Below are 13,578 nucleotides of genomic sequence, written 5' to 3'. Positions count from 1 at the left end.
ACACAACGTATAATCCAAAGGAGGCCTCTCAGGCAAGGAAACTAATATCTCATCCCAACAACCGCCTTTGGAATACCTGCCAATTACCCTATTAAGTATTACAAGAACCCTAGCCAGTATGCCTGGACGTTTGTAAGTGCCCCAACATAACATACAAAGGCACTGGTACTTCTGAGTGTTGCTTACTGCCCTGTCCCAAGGAGAGGCTGCTCTAGCTCTCAAGTGCAAACTCCACTCCTTTAGAGGTGGCCTGGGAAGGCTGGTGCAAGAGCCACCTGCCTACGAGGCAGGCCACTGGTCCCTTTTCCCTTTTCCCCATAACCACCTAGAAGTTTCACACTGTGAGTTATCACACAGAGACTGAAACTAAAATCACAACATTAGGTGGCCAGAAGCCCCAAAACAGGTAGAAAATAATGGAATACAAGGAAAAGAAATAAATGCAGATACAAGAAAAAAAATTAAACTATATGTATGTGTAACTAAATTCCAGCAAAGGTCCAGAATTTGACCCAATTGGAAATCCAAAATTTACTGAAACAATGTTTGCAGCAACAAGATTTAAAAGATGCCGATTGCCTTTTTTGCCTTAATAACACAGTCTCTAAATTAACTTTGACAACTACTAAAATGTACCAATTGACAAAGCTTCAAGACTTAATCGTAGTGGGTCTCAAATTTCAGTTTTACCAGAAATCCCATTAAATTTAAACATAGAACCCCCTATAACCTTAGAAGAGTAACTAAATATAAAATAGAGGAAAAAATAGGTATTCCTCACTTGAGCTATAACCTTGCCTAAATTTCCCATGGCCATAATATCCATTGTCCTAAAATATTCCATATTGGACATAAACACTAGGAAACCATGAGCAATTATTTGAAACTGAATAAAGACTTTGGTACTTACAAATTGGCTTGACAAAAATGAACCCCATTGACCTCCCAGTTAAAATAGTTAAGATGGCACAACGTAAGTAAAACAGCACCTTTAAGAAGTCACTAATTATATAAGACATAATTAATGAAGGAGTGATTATGCTCATTCCTTCTCCATAAAAGTCAAATTTTGCCTGTTCTTAAATTTTCAAAAATTAAAGAAAGAAAAAAGAATAGCACCTCACAGTGGATTATTGAATCTTTAATACTGTGGTTCAATCTGCTAAGGTCCCCATACCCAATATCCAATATTATTAAAATTGCTGACCTCACGCAATCACCAGCCAATAAATATTTTGATAGCAGAGATTTAGCTAATATGCTGTCTTTAGTGTCTATTTCAACAGTTTCTTAGTGGCAGTTTTCCTTCACCTCTTTTTTTTTTTTTTCCTTTTGGAGAGAGAGAGAGAAAGAGGGTGAAAATGAAGGAAGAGGAGGAGGAGAGAGAGAGAGAGAGAGAGAGAGAGAGAAGAAGCGGGCTCACCTACAGCGGTGCTCATGTTTTTACCTGAAGCAGGGCTTGTGCTCACCCAGTGAGGAGTTTGCCTTCACCTCTATGGGAAGCAAGACATCTTTTCCAGGCCACTCTCCAGAGTACTCAACAGCTTTGCCATTGTATAAAATATTTACAGACTATATCTTAACTGCATCCACCGTTCTCCATCAGCACGAGTATGACATTACAGTGGTGATATCCTCCTCCAAGGAGTTTTATTTAACACACTTATTTTTTTAAAGATACTTTTTTAAAAAGATTTTTTCCTAATTTTTAGGTAATTGCTACACCCACATGGGGCTCAAACTTACAACTCTGAGATCAAGAGTAGCATGTTCCACCAACTGAGCCAACCAGGGACCTCAACACCCTCATTAAGGACATAAAAGTCCAACGTGTTTTAGTTTAGTCCTTTTTTACATTCTGGAAGCAACATATTCCTCATTTAGAGATTCTACTTAATCTTTCTGATGCTGCTTCTTACAAATTAACCTACCTTAACTGGGATCCTCTCCAGCAAAAGGCTCTAAAATCTTCCCAAATTAAAATCAATAGGCCCCACAGGGGACAACTCCATAAAATGCAACTGGGTGACATATGGGGTTGAACCAGAATCATTCACTCTGGAAGAAGCCGTTACTGCCTGCACCTGGTCACCTCAAGTGGCGACACACATGGTTGTTTTCCTGTCCCTGCATGGGGATACCCAGGCCACTGTCTCTGACGTGGTGCCCTGTTTGATTATCACAGATGCATTCAACTGCAAATGCCATTCACTGAGATAGTAAACAGCCCAACTCAGTCCTGTCGCAGATACCTTCACTCAGTCCTTTACTCCCATGCCCCACCCCCCCCAGGAGGCTTTTCTCACTTGACCAGACTGCAGAGCTGAATACAAGGCCTAAAAGCTAGATATGCACCTGTGCAAGGTCATAGACAAGTTCATTTGTGACAATGAAGAGTGGCCAAGCCTTCATCAGGGACTTCCATCTTTGTTGCCTCATCCTGATCTACATGGGGAAAAGGTCATTTATTTTTGTATCTAGTGGCTGTGATTAAGATTTAACACAAAATCAATTTAACACAAAGAAACATTTTGAATGCAAACATGAAAATCAGCAAAACAATATGAATGCCACTTTGAAAAGAAGGCCTTTAACCAACATCAGCAGCTGAAAATCCATCAGTGATGATAGAAAAATGAATCTGATATAATAGAATTCAAGTGAAACCATGAAAGATGTGTAAAGCACTCTGCTTCACCCAGTAGTCTAGAAGGACATGGGATGGTTCACAAGGGCTGCATGCATCAAAAGGGATGTTCCACTGTGGCAAAACATGTGAGACAAATCTACGAAAAAGGAACCAACATGGAAATAATGTGGAAAACATTCAAACCCAAGGATGAAGGTAAGCAACATACAGAAATTCATGCCCCAGAAAGAGAAATGTGTCAACACCCAAGAAAAGACTGCGGTAGAAGTTGTGCTTAGTCTCCAGATCCATGTTTTCTTTTTTTGTGAGAAAAAACACCTGTTTAAGTGTGAATTTGATGGCTATTGCAAAAGATTCTCAATGAAACAGTCTCATGAGGCATGCTGTTGTGTATGATCGTGACAAGAAGAAAATGAAGATCAAAATAAGAACATTTCATGAGGAATCCAGTGAATATATCCCTTCTGAAAGAAAACACCAACAAAGCTTATCTTAGCCTACAAAATGAAGACGCTGAATGGTATTGATCTCAATAGTTGCAATACTTACTCTCAGCTAAATATTAGATCATATTGTTCAGAGAATGACAAACTGATGGAGCTCAGTTATTTTCTCTCAGAAGCCCATTTCTCTTCATTGAAATCCTGATTTAGAAAAATCAAAAAATTGCTGAGACTCTCCTTAGTGTCCCGAGACTCCTTCACTATAGAGGCTTATCAGCCTCTTCTCAGGCCTCCCTAGTATCAGAACATCTATGACAGCCATAGGTTGCTAGTGGGCTTTAAGTGGTAGCATCTAACCTTGGCTCTGTGCTCTACACCATTAGAGCAAAAATTGCCATCCACTTACTGGCCCTTCCTAAAAATAATGGCTCTCACAGATCTCTGAACCTATGACTCTCTACACATAGTTGCCCATTATCCCTGGGTCATAAATGCATCATCTCTCGAGCCACACCTTGATACAGAACAGAGCCAAACCTGGGCCTTATGGCACATTATACCTAGAGGAGCATGTGATCTCTCCTGTCCTCAGTACCTTGTCAGATCTAGGATGCCGGATAAGATTATCGTTCTCCCAGACACCTTAACCACTTGGCATTCTCTTGGGATCAAATGAATGAATGATAGTGGGAGTTCATACACTATATGGATGGCATTGCTACTACCAAAGGGATGGAGCTCAGTTGTATGGTGTTGCTTTGTATCCCCTAACTGGTGTGTCCCTGATAAAGTACCCTGCTCAAAAGTCAGCAAATTTGCCAAACTTCAGACAGTCATCTTGCCTCTGAATGTCCTGGTCAGCAAAATACCTCTACTATACATTTTTTAAAGAAATTCTTGAGTCTTTGCCTAAGAGTTTTACCCTCTGTTCAGAGTAAAGAACTCTGTGAGCCTGTAGTCTCACACATACCCCAAATATAAATCAAGGTCACATGTATTTCTACATATTCTGAAGCCAAATGCCTCGTCAAAACACTTCTTATCCCCTTTGGAGTTTCAGACACTTCTCAGAAAACAGTATAGGCCTACCTCTTTTTGTTGTGCTTTGCTTTATTGCACTTTGCATATATTGCATTTATTTGTTTTTTGAAGATTCGTGGCAACCCTGTGTCAAGCAGGTCTAGCAGCACTATTTTTCCAGCAGCATTTGCTTACTTTATGTCTCTGTCATGTTTTGGTAATTCTCACAATATTTCAAACTTTTGCATTATTATTATTGTTATGGTGATCTTGATATTAGTATTGAAATTGTTTGGGGGCACCACAACCCCCCTCCCCAGGTAAGGTGGCAAATTTAGTTACCAAATGTGTGTGTTCTGAATGTTTCACTGCCTTGCCATTCCCCCATCTCTCTCCCTCTGTGGCCTCCCATTCCTTGAGACACGATATTGAAGTTAGGCCAATTAATAACCCTATAATCACGTCTCAGTGTTGAAGTGAAAGGAAGAGTCAATCGATATGGCAAACTTAAATGTTGTCTTACTTTAAGAAATTGCCACAGCCATCCCAGTCTTTAGCAACCACCACCCTGATCAGTCAAAAGCCATCAATATCCAGTCAAGACCCTCCTCCACAAAGATTACAACTTGCTGAAAGTTCAGATGAGATTTATTCTCTTTTAGCAATTAAGTATTTTTTAAATTGAATTTTAGTTAACCTACAGTTCAATATTGGTTTCAGGAGTAGAATTGAGTGATTTATGATTCACACCTCCCTCCATAAACCCTCAGTTTGTTTTCTATCACTAAGAGTCTCTTGTGGTTTGTTTCTCTCTCTTCTGTTTCTCCCCCTTTCCCATATATTCATCTGTTTTGTTTCTTAATCTCCACATATGAGTGAAATTTATGGTATTTGTCTTTCTCTGGTTGACTTGTTTCACTTAGCATAATACATTCTAGCTCTATCCATGCTGTTGCAAATGGCAAGATTTCATTCTTTTTGATGGCTGTGTAATATCCCACTGTCTATATCCCACATCTTTATATCCATTCATCAGTTGGTAGACATTTGGACTCTCTCCATAGTTTGGCTATTGTTGATAATGTTTCTTTAAATATTGTGGTGCATGTACCCCTTCGAATCTGTATCTTTTTTTAATACTTTGCGTAAAAATCCAATAGTATAACTGCTGGATCATAGAGTAGTTCTGTTTTTAGTTTCTTGATGAACTTCCATACTGTTCTCCAGAGTGGCTGCACCACTTTGCATTCCTACCAGCAGTGCAAGAGGGTTCCCCTCTCTCCATGTCCTCGCCAACATCTGTTGTTTCTTGTGTTGTTAATTTTAGCCATTCTGATTGGTGTGAGGTGGTACTGCATTATGGTTTTGATTTGTATTTCTCTGACGATGAGTGATATTGAGCGTCTTTTCATGTCTGTTAGCCATCTGGATGTCTTCTTCGGAAAAATGTCTATTCATGTCTTCTGCCCATTTCTTAACTGGATTATTTGTGTTTTTTTGTTTGTTTGTTTGTTTGTTTTGAGTTTGATAAGTTCTTTATAGATTTTGAATACTAACCCTTTATCCGATATGTTGTTTGCAAATATTTTCTCCCATTCGGTAGGCTACCTTTTAGTTTTGTTGATTGTTTCCTTCCCTGCACAGAGGCTTTTTATCTTGATGAAGTCCCAACAGTTCATGTTTCTTTTTCTCCTTGGCCTTTGGCAACATGTATCATAAGAAGTTGCTCTGGCCGAGGTCAAAGAGGTTACTGCCTGTGTTCTCCTCTCAGCTTCTGATGGTTTCTTGTCTCACATTTAGGTCTTTCATCCATTTTTAAATTTATTTTTGTGTATGGTGTAAGAAAGTGGTCCAGTTTCATTCTTCTGCATTTTGCTCTCTAGTTTTGCCAACACCATTTGTTGAAGACACCATCCTTTTTCCATTGGATATTCTTTCCTGCTTTGTCAAAGCTTAGCTTTGTCAAAGATTAGTTGACCATATATTTGTGGAAGCGATAAAATATTTTTTAATTAAAATATATTCAGCGTATTTAAACATAATGCTATTGCGCACTTAACAGAATTTGGTAGAGTATAAACATAACTTTTATATGCACTAGGAAACCAGAAATTCATTTGACCTTGCTTTTATTCTAGTACTTTATTGCTGTGGTCTAGAACCAAACTTTCAGTATCTCCAAGGTATGACTATATTGGGTGCTTAAACCCATCTAATAAAACATTTCCCCAATAGATCCCAGAGGCCTAATGGGCTCCTCAAAAAACTCTCCTTTGAGTTACACAATAAGCTACTAAATGGTGTCTGTCTTACCCCAGGCGTTAGTCTGTCTCAACTCAAGGCCCTTTAGCCAATTCATACTAAACACCAATTAAAACAAAAATAAAAACAAAACAAACAAAAAACAAAACCTTCCTAAAGACCTTTCCCGTATTTAAAGGGGGAATATACCTGGCCTATATGTATATAAACACACCTTAATGGTGTCTTCTTCTATTATTTTTTATTCAGATTTTTAATTCTGCCACCATCCCATATTGCTGGAGGCCAGATCTGAGGTACATACTCTCTTGGAACCTGTTAACCGTAGGTTGTCCCATGGGCCAGGATTCTGTCCATCTGATACAGGATTCATTTGAGCCTAAATTTCTACCACTTTGAAAATCTATGTCAATATGCAGGTTATAAGGGGTATATACTTAATTCCTACAATACTTTTTATTCCCTCCAGAAAATTAAAATTACTCTTTCAGAGCCTTTCCAACAGAGAGTGCACACTAACACAAAGGAGATAGAAAACTAGACTTCATAAATAAGATAAAAATAACACTCAGAGATAAAATCAACACCATATCCCATAATGATAAAACAATACCTCATTGGTAATAATCAAGCCAGAGGAAAATCAACATCAGACAACAAAGGTCTGTCAAGTGCAGCTATACACCATTCTGTTGACTGTTGGTTTCATTGCTATCGGTCTGGAGGCTTCCATTGGTTTGCAATCCGGCTCAAACCCTCCAAGTAAACCACTGTTTCCTGGCTTGTCCATCACCAACCAAACCAAAAACTGAGTCAAAGCATCCATAGCAATTGGCTAAATTGGGGACCTGCCTACAGGAATAATGCTGGAGCTCCAAACACAGCCACAGATATTTTAATGGACAAACATGACATCCTATTAACTCCATGTGCCCAAATCTGGTCATATGATTTAAAACATATCTGCAGTAGAATCTCCCTCATTACCCATCTAGACCAAACCTTGAACACTTGGGAGCCTTTAGATTTGACTACCCTTAGAGATTTAATTGTGCCAGTCAGTTTCTGGTACTTTAGTCCAGTCATGGCCATATCCTTGATACAAGCATCATCTTTGCTAGCTGTGTACCCACAAAGCCTTGACTTAGAAGATACTTATAATTCAAGCTTTCAAGCCCAACATTGCCTTCATTTTCAGATTATACAGAGACTTAGCCTTGCTATAATACCATAGATCCACAAAAACAAAGCCCCCATCAACTCAAGTGCTCATCCACTTAAAAAGGATACTCCAGTACCATATCCAAACCATATTGCCCTAGCCGGAAGCTTGCTCTTAGAGAAGACATCACTTCACATAACTTTGCATGGGACAAAGACCTCAGCATTGGAAATGACTTTGCATTCTGTGCCAGAGACAACTTCTCCCCAGACACTGAGACTACCATACCAGCAAAGCCCATGGGTTGCCTCTGTTATCCCCTAAGATGGTGATAAATTGAACATGGGACACTTATTACTTTTTATTTTATTTTTTATTTTTTTTTTATTTTTTTTAACGTTTTATTTATTTTTGAGACAGAGAGAGACAGAGCATGAACGGGGGAGGGGCAGAGAGAGAGGAAGACACAGAATCGGAAGCAGGCTCCAGGCTCTGAGCCATCAGCCCAGAGCCCAACGCAGGGCTCGAACTCACGGATTGCGAGATCGTGACCTGAGCCGAAGTCGGACGTTTAACCGACTGAGCCACCCAGGCGCCCCAGACTTTTTAAATTATTATTAGAAATTATATTATGTTTCCACAGCTTGCTGTTTGCTTTGTCCATGTTTATGTCCCTTGTGCTCTAACCATACTTTTACACCTGAAGGTAAATTTTATAGAGGTCCCTACTATCTGTGCCATTCTAAAGATTAATTCAGATTATTGATTCTCCCAGTAGGTAACTGCCTCACCCTTTGATTGGACCTCCTATTCCCCTCCAGAGCCTTCTCCTACTTCCCCCCTTCCTCCAGTCTGTCACCACAACCTCCCACTCACCACAGCCACCCCTTTATCCTAGTTACAAACAAATACTATTAACCTTTACACATACTTTACTGAACTATCAGCTTATAACCTCCAACAACAAAACTGCTGTACTTACCATCTTGACTCAAGAAATACACCAAGATATTATTATTATAAAAATATGTAATTCATACTTTAACAAACTTTACAATTCCACCATGATATTGTTAGAGACCCAAAAATTTCAGATCTAGGAAGATATATTATCTATTTTTTTTAACATGATGTGACTTATTTTTATTTGCTTTGGGGCAATTATAAGAAAACTATGTACAAGTAGTACCCCCTCATTATGCAGTTATGACAAACAACAGTGTCTCCAGATATTGGCAAAATCTCCTAGCCTGCATTTGGGAAGCCCTGGTCTATCATAATTTCTCAATTGGGATTGCAAAGGGACTGATAATGACTAAACCTAAATGATGCAATGCAAAATGTACGTTTTATTGAACAGTATAAATATGGCCATATATATGTTTCTATAGATGTAAATAAAACATATAAACATGCTACTGACTGTATTCATCCAATACTCCTTTTGGTCTCCAATCCCACACTTAATAAATTTGAGATGGTATGGCATAAAGTAAATATTCAGAACTTCAAATGTCAAGTCAGGGACTTGTGAAATTTTCTTAAATGGAAATAAAATCCTTTATTAACAATGAATCAAAATTAGCTCTATGAAAGCTATATTTGGGGAGGAAAAAATTCCCCTTCTACTTTGTAGGTTCTTTAGCTGGTCTAATAATCAAATTAACATAAAATAGATTAGTATCAGAAAAACAAATTCTATTATGTATGTGCAGGTGCATCATAAGGATAGAAGACCCAAAGATGAGCTGAGCAATTGAGGATTATATGCCATCTTGAGCTAAAGGATGGGAAAGGGGCCCGAGGCTTCCAAGGGGAGGAGGGCAATTAGCGCACATGACAAAGCAGCAGTTTGGGGAGACTTATTCTCACCCTGTCTTAATTAATAGAGCCCTGAATAAGCACATAATTTTTAATCAGCTGAAAGATAGTTCTTTCAATGCAGACAGATCATTACATTTGACCACATCTAAGTCACCATTTTTGAAGTAAAATTACAGGGTGACAAAGTAGCAATGCTACTTTTCAGAGTAACTAATGAGAATGATCACTGAAACAAATCTCTAACTGAAAAGTAATCCAGTTGTGATTTTCATAGTTTATCTTCCACAAACTGGTAGATTTTACACAAATCAGGTAAGTTCTGCTTTGCCCAGAGAGGCTTTATTTTAATTAGAATTAATTACTTTTAGATAAGGAATTTATCACTGGTCAGATTCACACCTTCATAAAAGGCGTTAAAGTCTTCTCAAAATGAGGTTGCTCAATCAGTTGCAGTGTCCTGGATTGGAGGAGGGAGTAATTTTCTTCCAAATTTCGGCATGAGATCCCATACTTATCAACATCTATGGTTCATTATGAATTATTATTTTGAAACTCCTGTAATTTTGTATGAAAAACTCAATTATTATATCAGAGTTTGGTGTTAAAATAATATACTTATTAAAAGAAAACATTTTATTTTTTTAAATGTTTATTTATTTTTGAGAGAGAGACAAAGTGTGAGCAGGGGAGAGGCAGAGATAGAGGGAGACCCAGAATCTGAAGCAGGCTCCAGGCTCTGAGCTGTCAGCACAGAGCCCGATGTGGGGCTCCAACCCACGAACACTGAGATCATAACCTGAGCCAAAGTCTGATGCTTAACCAACTGAGCCACCCAGGCCCCAGAAAACATTTTAAATATACAAAAAGTAACCTTTTTTTGTGTATATATTTTTCATTCTTAATGGGCTAGTGACCTAAAAATAGGGGTTCTCTGTTCAGCTCTAAGATGCTCTGACAGTGTTGTTCTCACTGCTTATTGTGAAGTCAGTCTACAAAGACATGGACGGAGAGATAATTGAACCACTAAATGTAACATCTGAAGTTTCAGTAACATCCCTTTGGCATGAAAGGTGATGCCTGAAAGTGTTTTGCCAAGACCGCGAGGGATTGAATCCAGAATTCAGGACTGTCACCCCCATATCACTCTGGGAGTCCAAAAAAAATTAAAAAGGATTTAACAAAATAATTAAACTGAGCTCATGACTTGAGGAGCTTTTGTATTTGGCAAAGGCACTTGGGAGCAGAATCTTCCTTAGCAACCGGTTAATCATGATCTCTTGGCTATGTTCACCATCATCCATTCACACACTTGTGTTTTTATCTACATTTCACAGATACATATATTCTTATGTTAGTCTATATTTTTGCATGCTTTATTTATGTAAAGCTCATTTACCTATAATATATTAAACAGTACATTGTACAGCATTTTGAAATGTAAAATGCACCAGGAATCAGCACTGATATTTTTCTCAGATAAATCGCTGCAGTGATTACCATGAAGTACATTGATGTCACTATCACTATGACAACATTATGACAAGAACTAGTCACTCTAAGCTACCTAGTAAAGGGAACTGTCATCTATATTTCTGAATAAAATATAATACATATTAGGACCTCTGCTTTCTTACATAAATTTGTACCTTACTGGTTAGGGAGTGTTGAATTACAATTGGATGAAGAAACAATTCATGTTAATGTCTCTCGAAAGGTAAGATTTGAATATTTGAAGAATGTATACTTTAACTTTTCAGTCAGTTAGAAAGGAAGCAATTGTTTTATCATTATGGTATAAGCCTATTTGATGCAATAAATGACTTCTTTTTACCTGCTTTTTTATATTTTTGCATTTAAAAAAACACAATGCAGTGATACCAACAAATATTCTAAATAGGTGAACTTTGGGATCTATTTGAAGGTTTTTACACAAAGCGATATTAGAATCTTTCAGGATACTGCATAGTTTTTAATTTTTAGCTTCTTATGAAAGAAGTGAGTCACCCTTTTGTACTGTTCCATTTTTAATTAAGCAAGGATTCAAACGCATTTCTCCTTTGTGAACTCTAAAAATCACTTGACTCTTATGTATTTTCTGTCTCCCTCCCCCTAGCCCCACCCAGGGTTGTCCTATAGAAAATAAATGAAGGCGGACTAGAACCTTAGGAAGAAAATATTAGTTGTCACAAACACCATTCATCTAGAAATGCACTGTTGCCAATATTTTTGGATCATTTATGCTCAATTTTGTACTTGTTTTAGTTTGTACAGTAGGGTGTCAGCATTCTGACATTTGCTGTTTAGAGAACTATATTACCACATGATATGACATGAAACAGTTGACAAATGGCAATTTTCCCAGTAATGTTTGCCTTTTTATTTGATCTGAGCCAAATCAGAAACTCTTTAGAGGAATTCCTTCCTTGTAAGATTTTATAGGTTTATAAAAAGAAAAAACAAAGGTATAATCTGTCTTGATTTTAAAAGCCTACTTTCCATTTGGGGCAATTAAGAAATATGTCTGTATTGGACATAATATGTATATATGGGCTGTAATCTTAGCGATGGACACTGTGTTCTCTTATAACTTCTTAATTGCAAAATTCTTAATGAACATGATTGAAAGGCTACTTCATTTTTTGTAATGCATCATTTGGTGCCAGAGACACTGAAAGAAAAGCAGAAACATTCTTGGTGCAGGGTATATTATTCCAAGTATATTATCTGATGCAAAACTCAATTATGTTTTTGGTGTTACTCAAGTACCTATTTAGAACAATTGAGGAAGACCAACAATTCTTTAAAAAATTGAAAATGGATAATATTCATTATAAGCAGCCTGAGGTTTCTCTGAGAAATGATATGATTAGCTTAATATGCAATTCGTATTTTGTTGTATCAGTCTTTGTATTAGAACTCAGTTGTACCTATTCTGATTATACTATTTTTAACTAAATGTTTCTTGTTTTTCAAATTATGCTGACTGTAGGTGTTATACACCATCTAAACTAAGAAAAAAATTTCATTTCAATAGAAGACATTTTGAATATACCTCAATTGCATTTTTGACCAAAAAATAAACATAAATAAACGTAAATATAAAGTGAAGGAATACAATAAAAATTCTATTGGTAATTTAGAAGCATCAAGCAGAGAGGATGTCAACTTGTATTTTAATGAAAAAAAACTTTAAAATTGATTGCTTTAAGGGTTTTGTTTTCATAAGGCATAATTTCCTTGCAATTTGTAGTTTCTATTTTAAAATAAGCCTTTAGCTGAGCATATTGCATATCACTAAAAAAAAAAATTGCTCGACACCATCCATCTAACCTATTTTTATCATGTAATAAGACAAGCATTAGATTTCCTGTGTCTTATATAAAGTTAACCTACTTTCTACAACCCCCCCAACCACCACATGTACACAAATGTACACTCACATGCTTTTGTGTTTATTTTTCTCTCTAATTCAAATTATATGTTTTACCATAATATCATTTTTTACATCTCTCCTTTAAAATTCTTGCAGAAGTAAACAAATTTAAAATTTGGTTCCCTAAGAACAACTCTTTATTTGAAGATTTAAGCAACAGTAGATTTTTTTAAATCTTTCAGAGAACCAGGACATCAAAACCATATTCTTACAAAAGGAGTTCAAATATTAAGAAATAGTTTAGATCTAATAGAATATTAGTCAGATGTTAAATTAATCACTTTAATGTGATGATTATTCCCTCATCTAGTGTTTTAAATTTACTCAAGTTCAGTGATGTTATAGCAAGTCGGAAATAGAAGGCAGGAAGGTAATCTTTTTTCTTCTTTTGGATTAAAAAGAAATGTTTTAACATTTTGCTTTAAAAAGAAAATGTTTTTGTTAATCTGGAAATAAATAAAAATTGCTGCTTATAAATGTAGGACAAAAGGACAGCAATATCTCTTTGTCACATGGACTCTGAGTTACTCTAGTTTGTCAGTGTAATTTCAGGAGGCAGCTTTTAGAGTGCATAAGGAATCCTGACATTTCACAAGATACTTAATCTAAAATGGAAACCCTTTTTTAGTATGCATATTAAAGTAAGAGTATATATCAAGCCTTAATTTATTTGCAGTTCACTGTAAAAATGACATTTGTGAATAGAATGGCAGGGACTCCAGACACCGATTTCTATCATATCCAGATCCTAAGACAAAGTAGCTGTCATTATTTTACTAAAGCA

The sequence above is a fragment of the Panthera uncia genome, chromosome A2 (assembly GCF_023721935.1).
Source record: "Panthera uncia isolate 11264 chromosome A2, Puncia_PCG_1.0, whole genome shotgun sequence".
In the NCBI taxonomy this organism is placed as follows: domain Eukaryota; kingdom Metazoa; phylum Chordata; class Mammalia; order Carnivora; family Felidae; genus Panthera; species Panthera uncia.
This window is presented reverse-complemented; position numbering follows the sequence as displayed.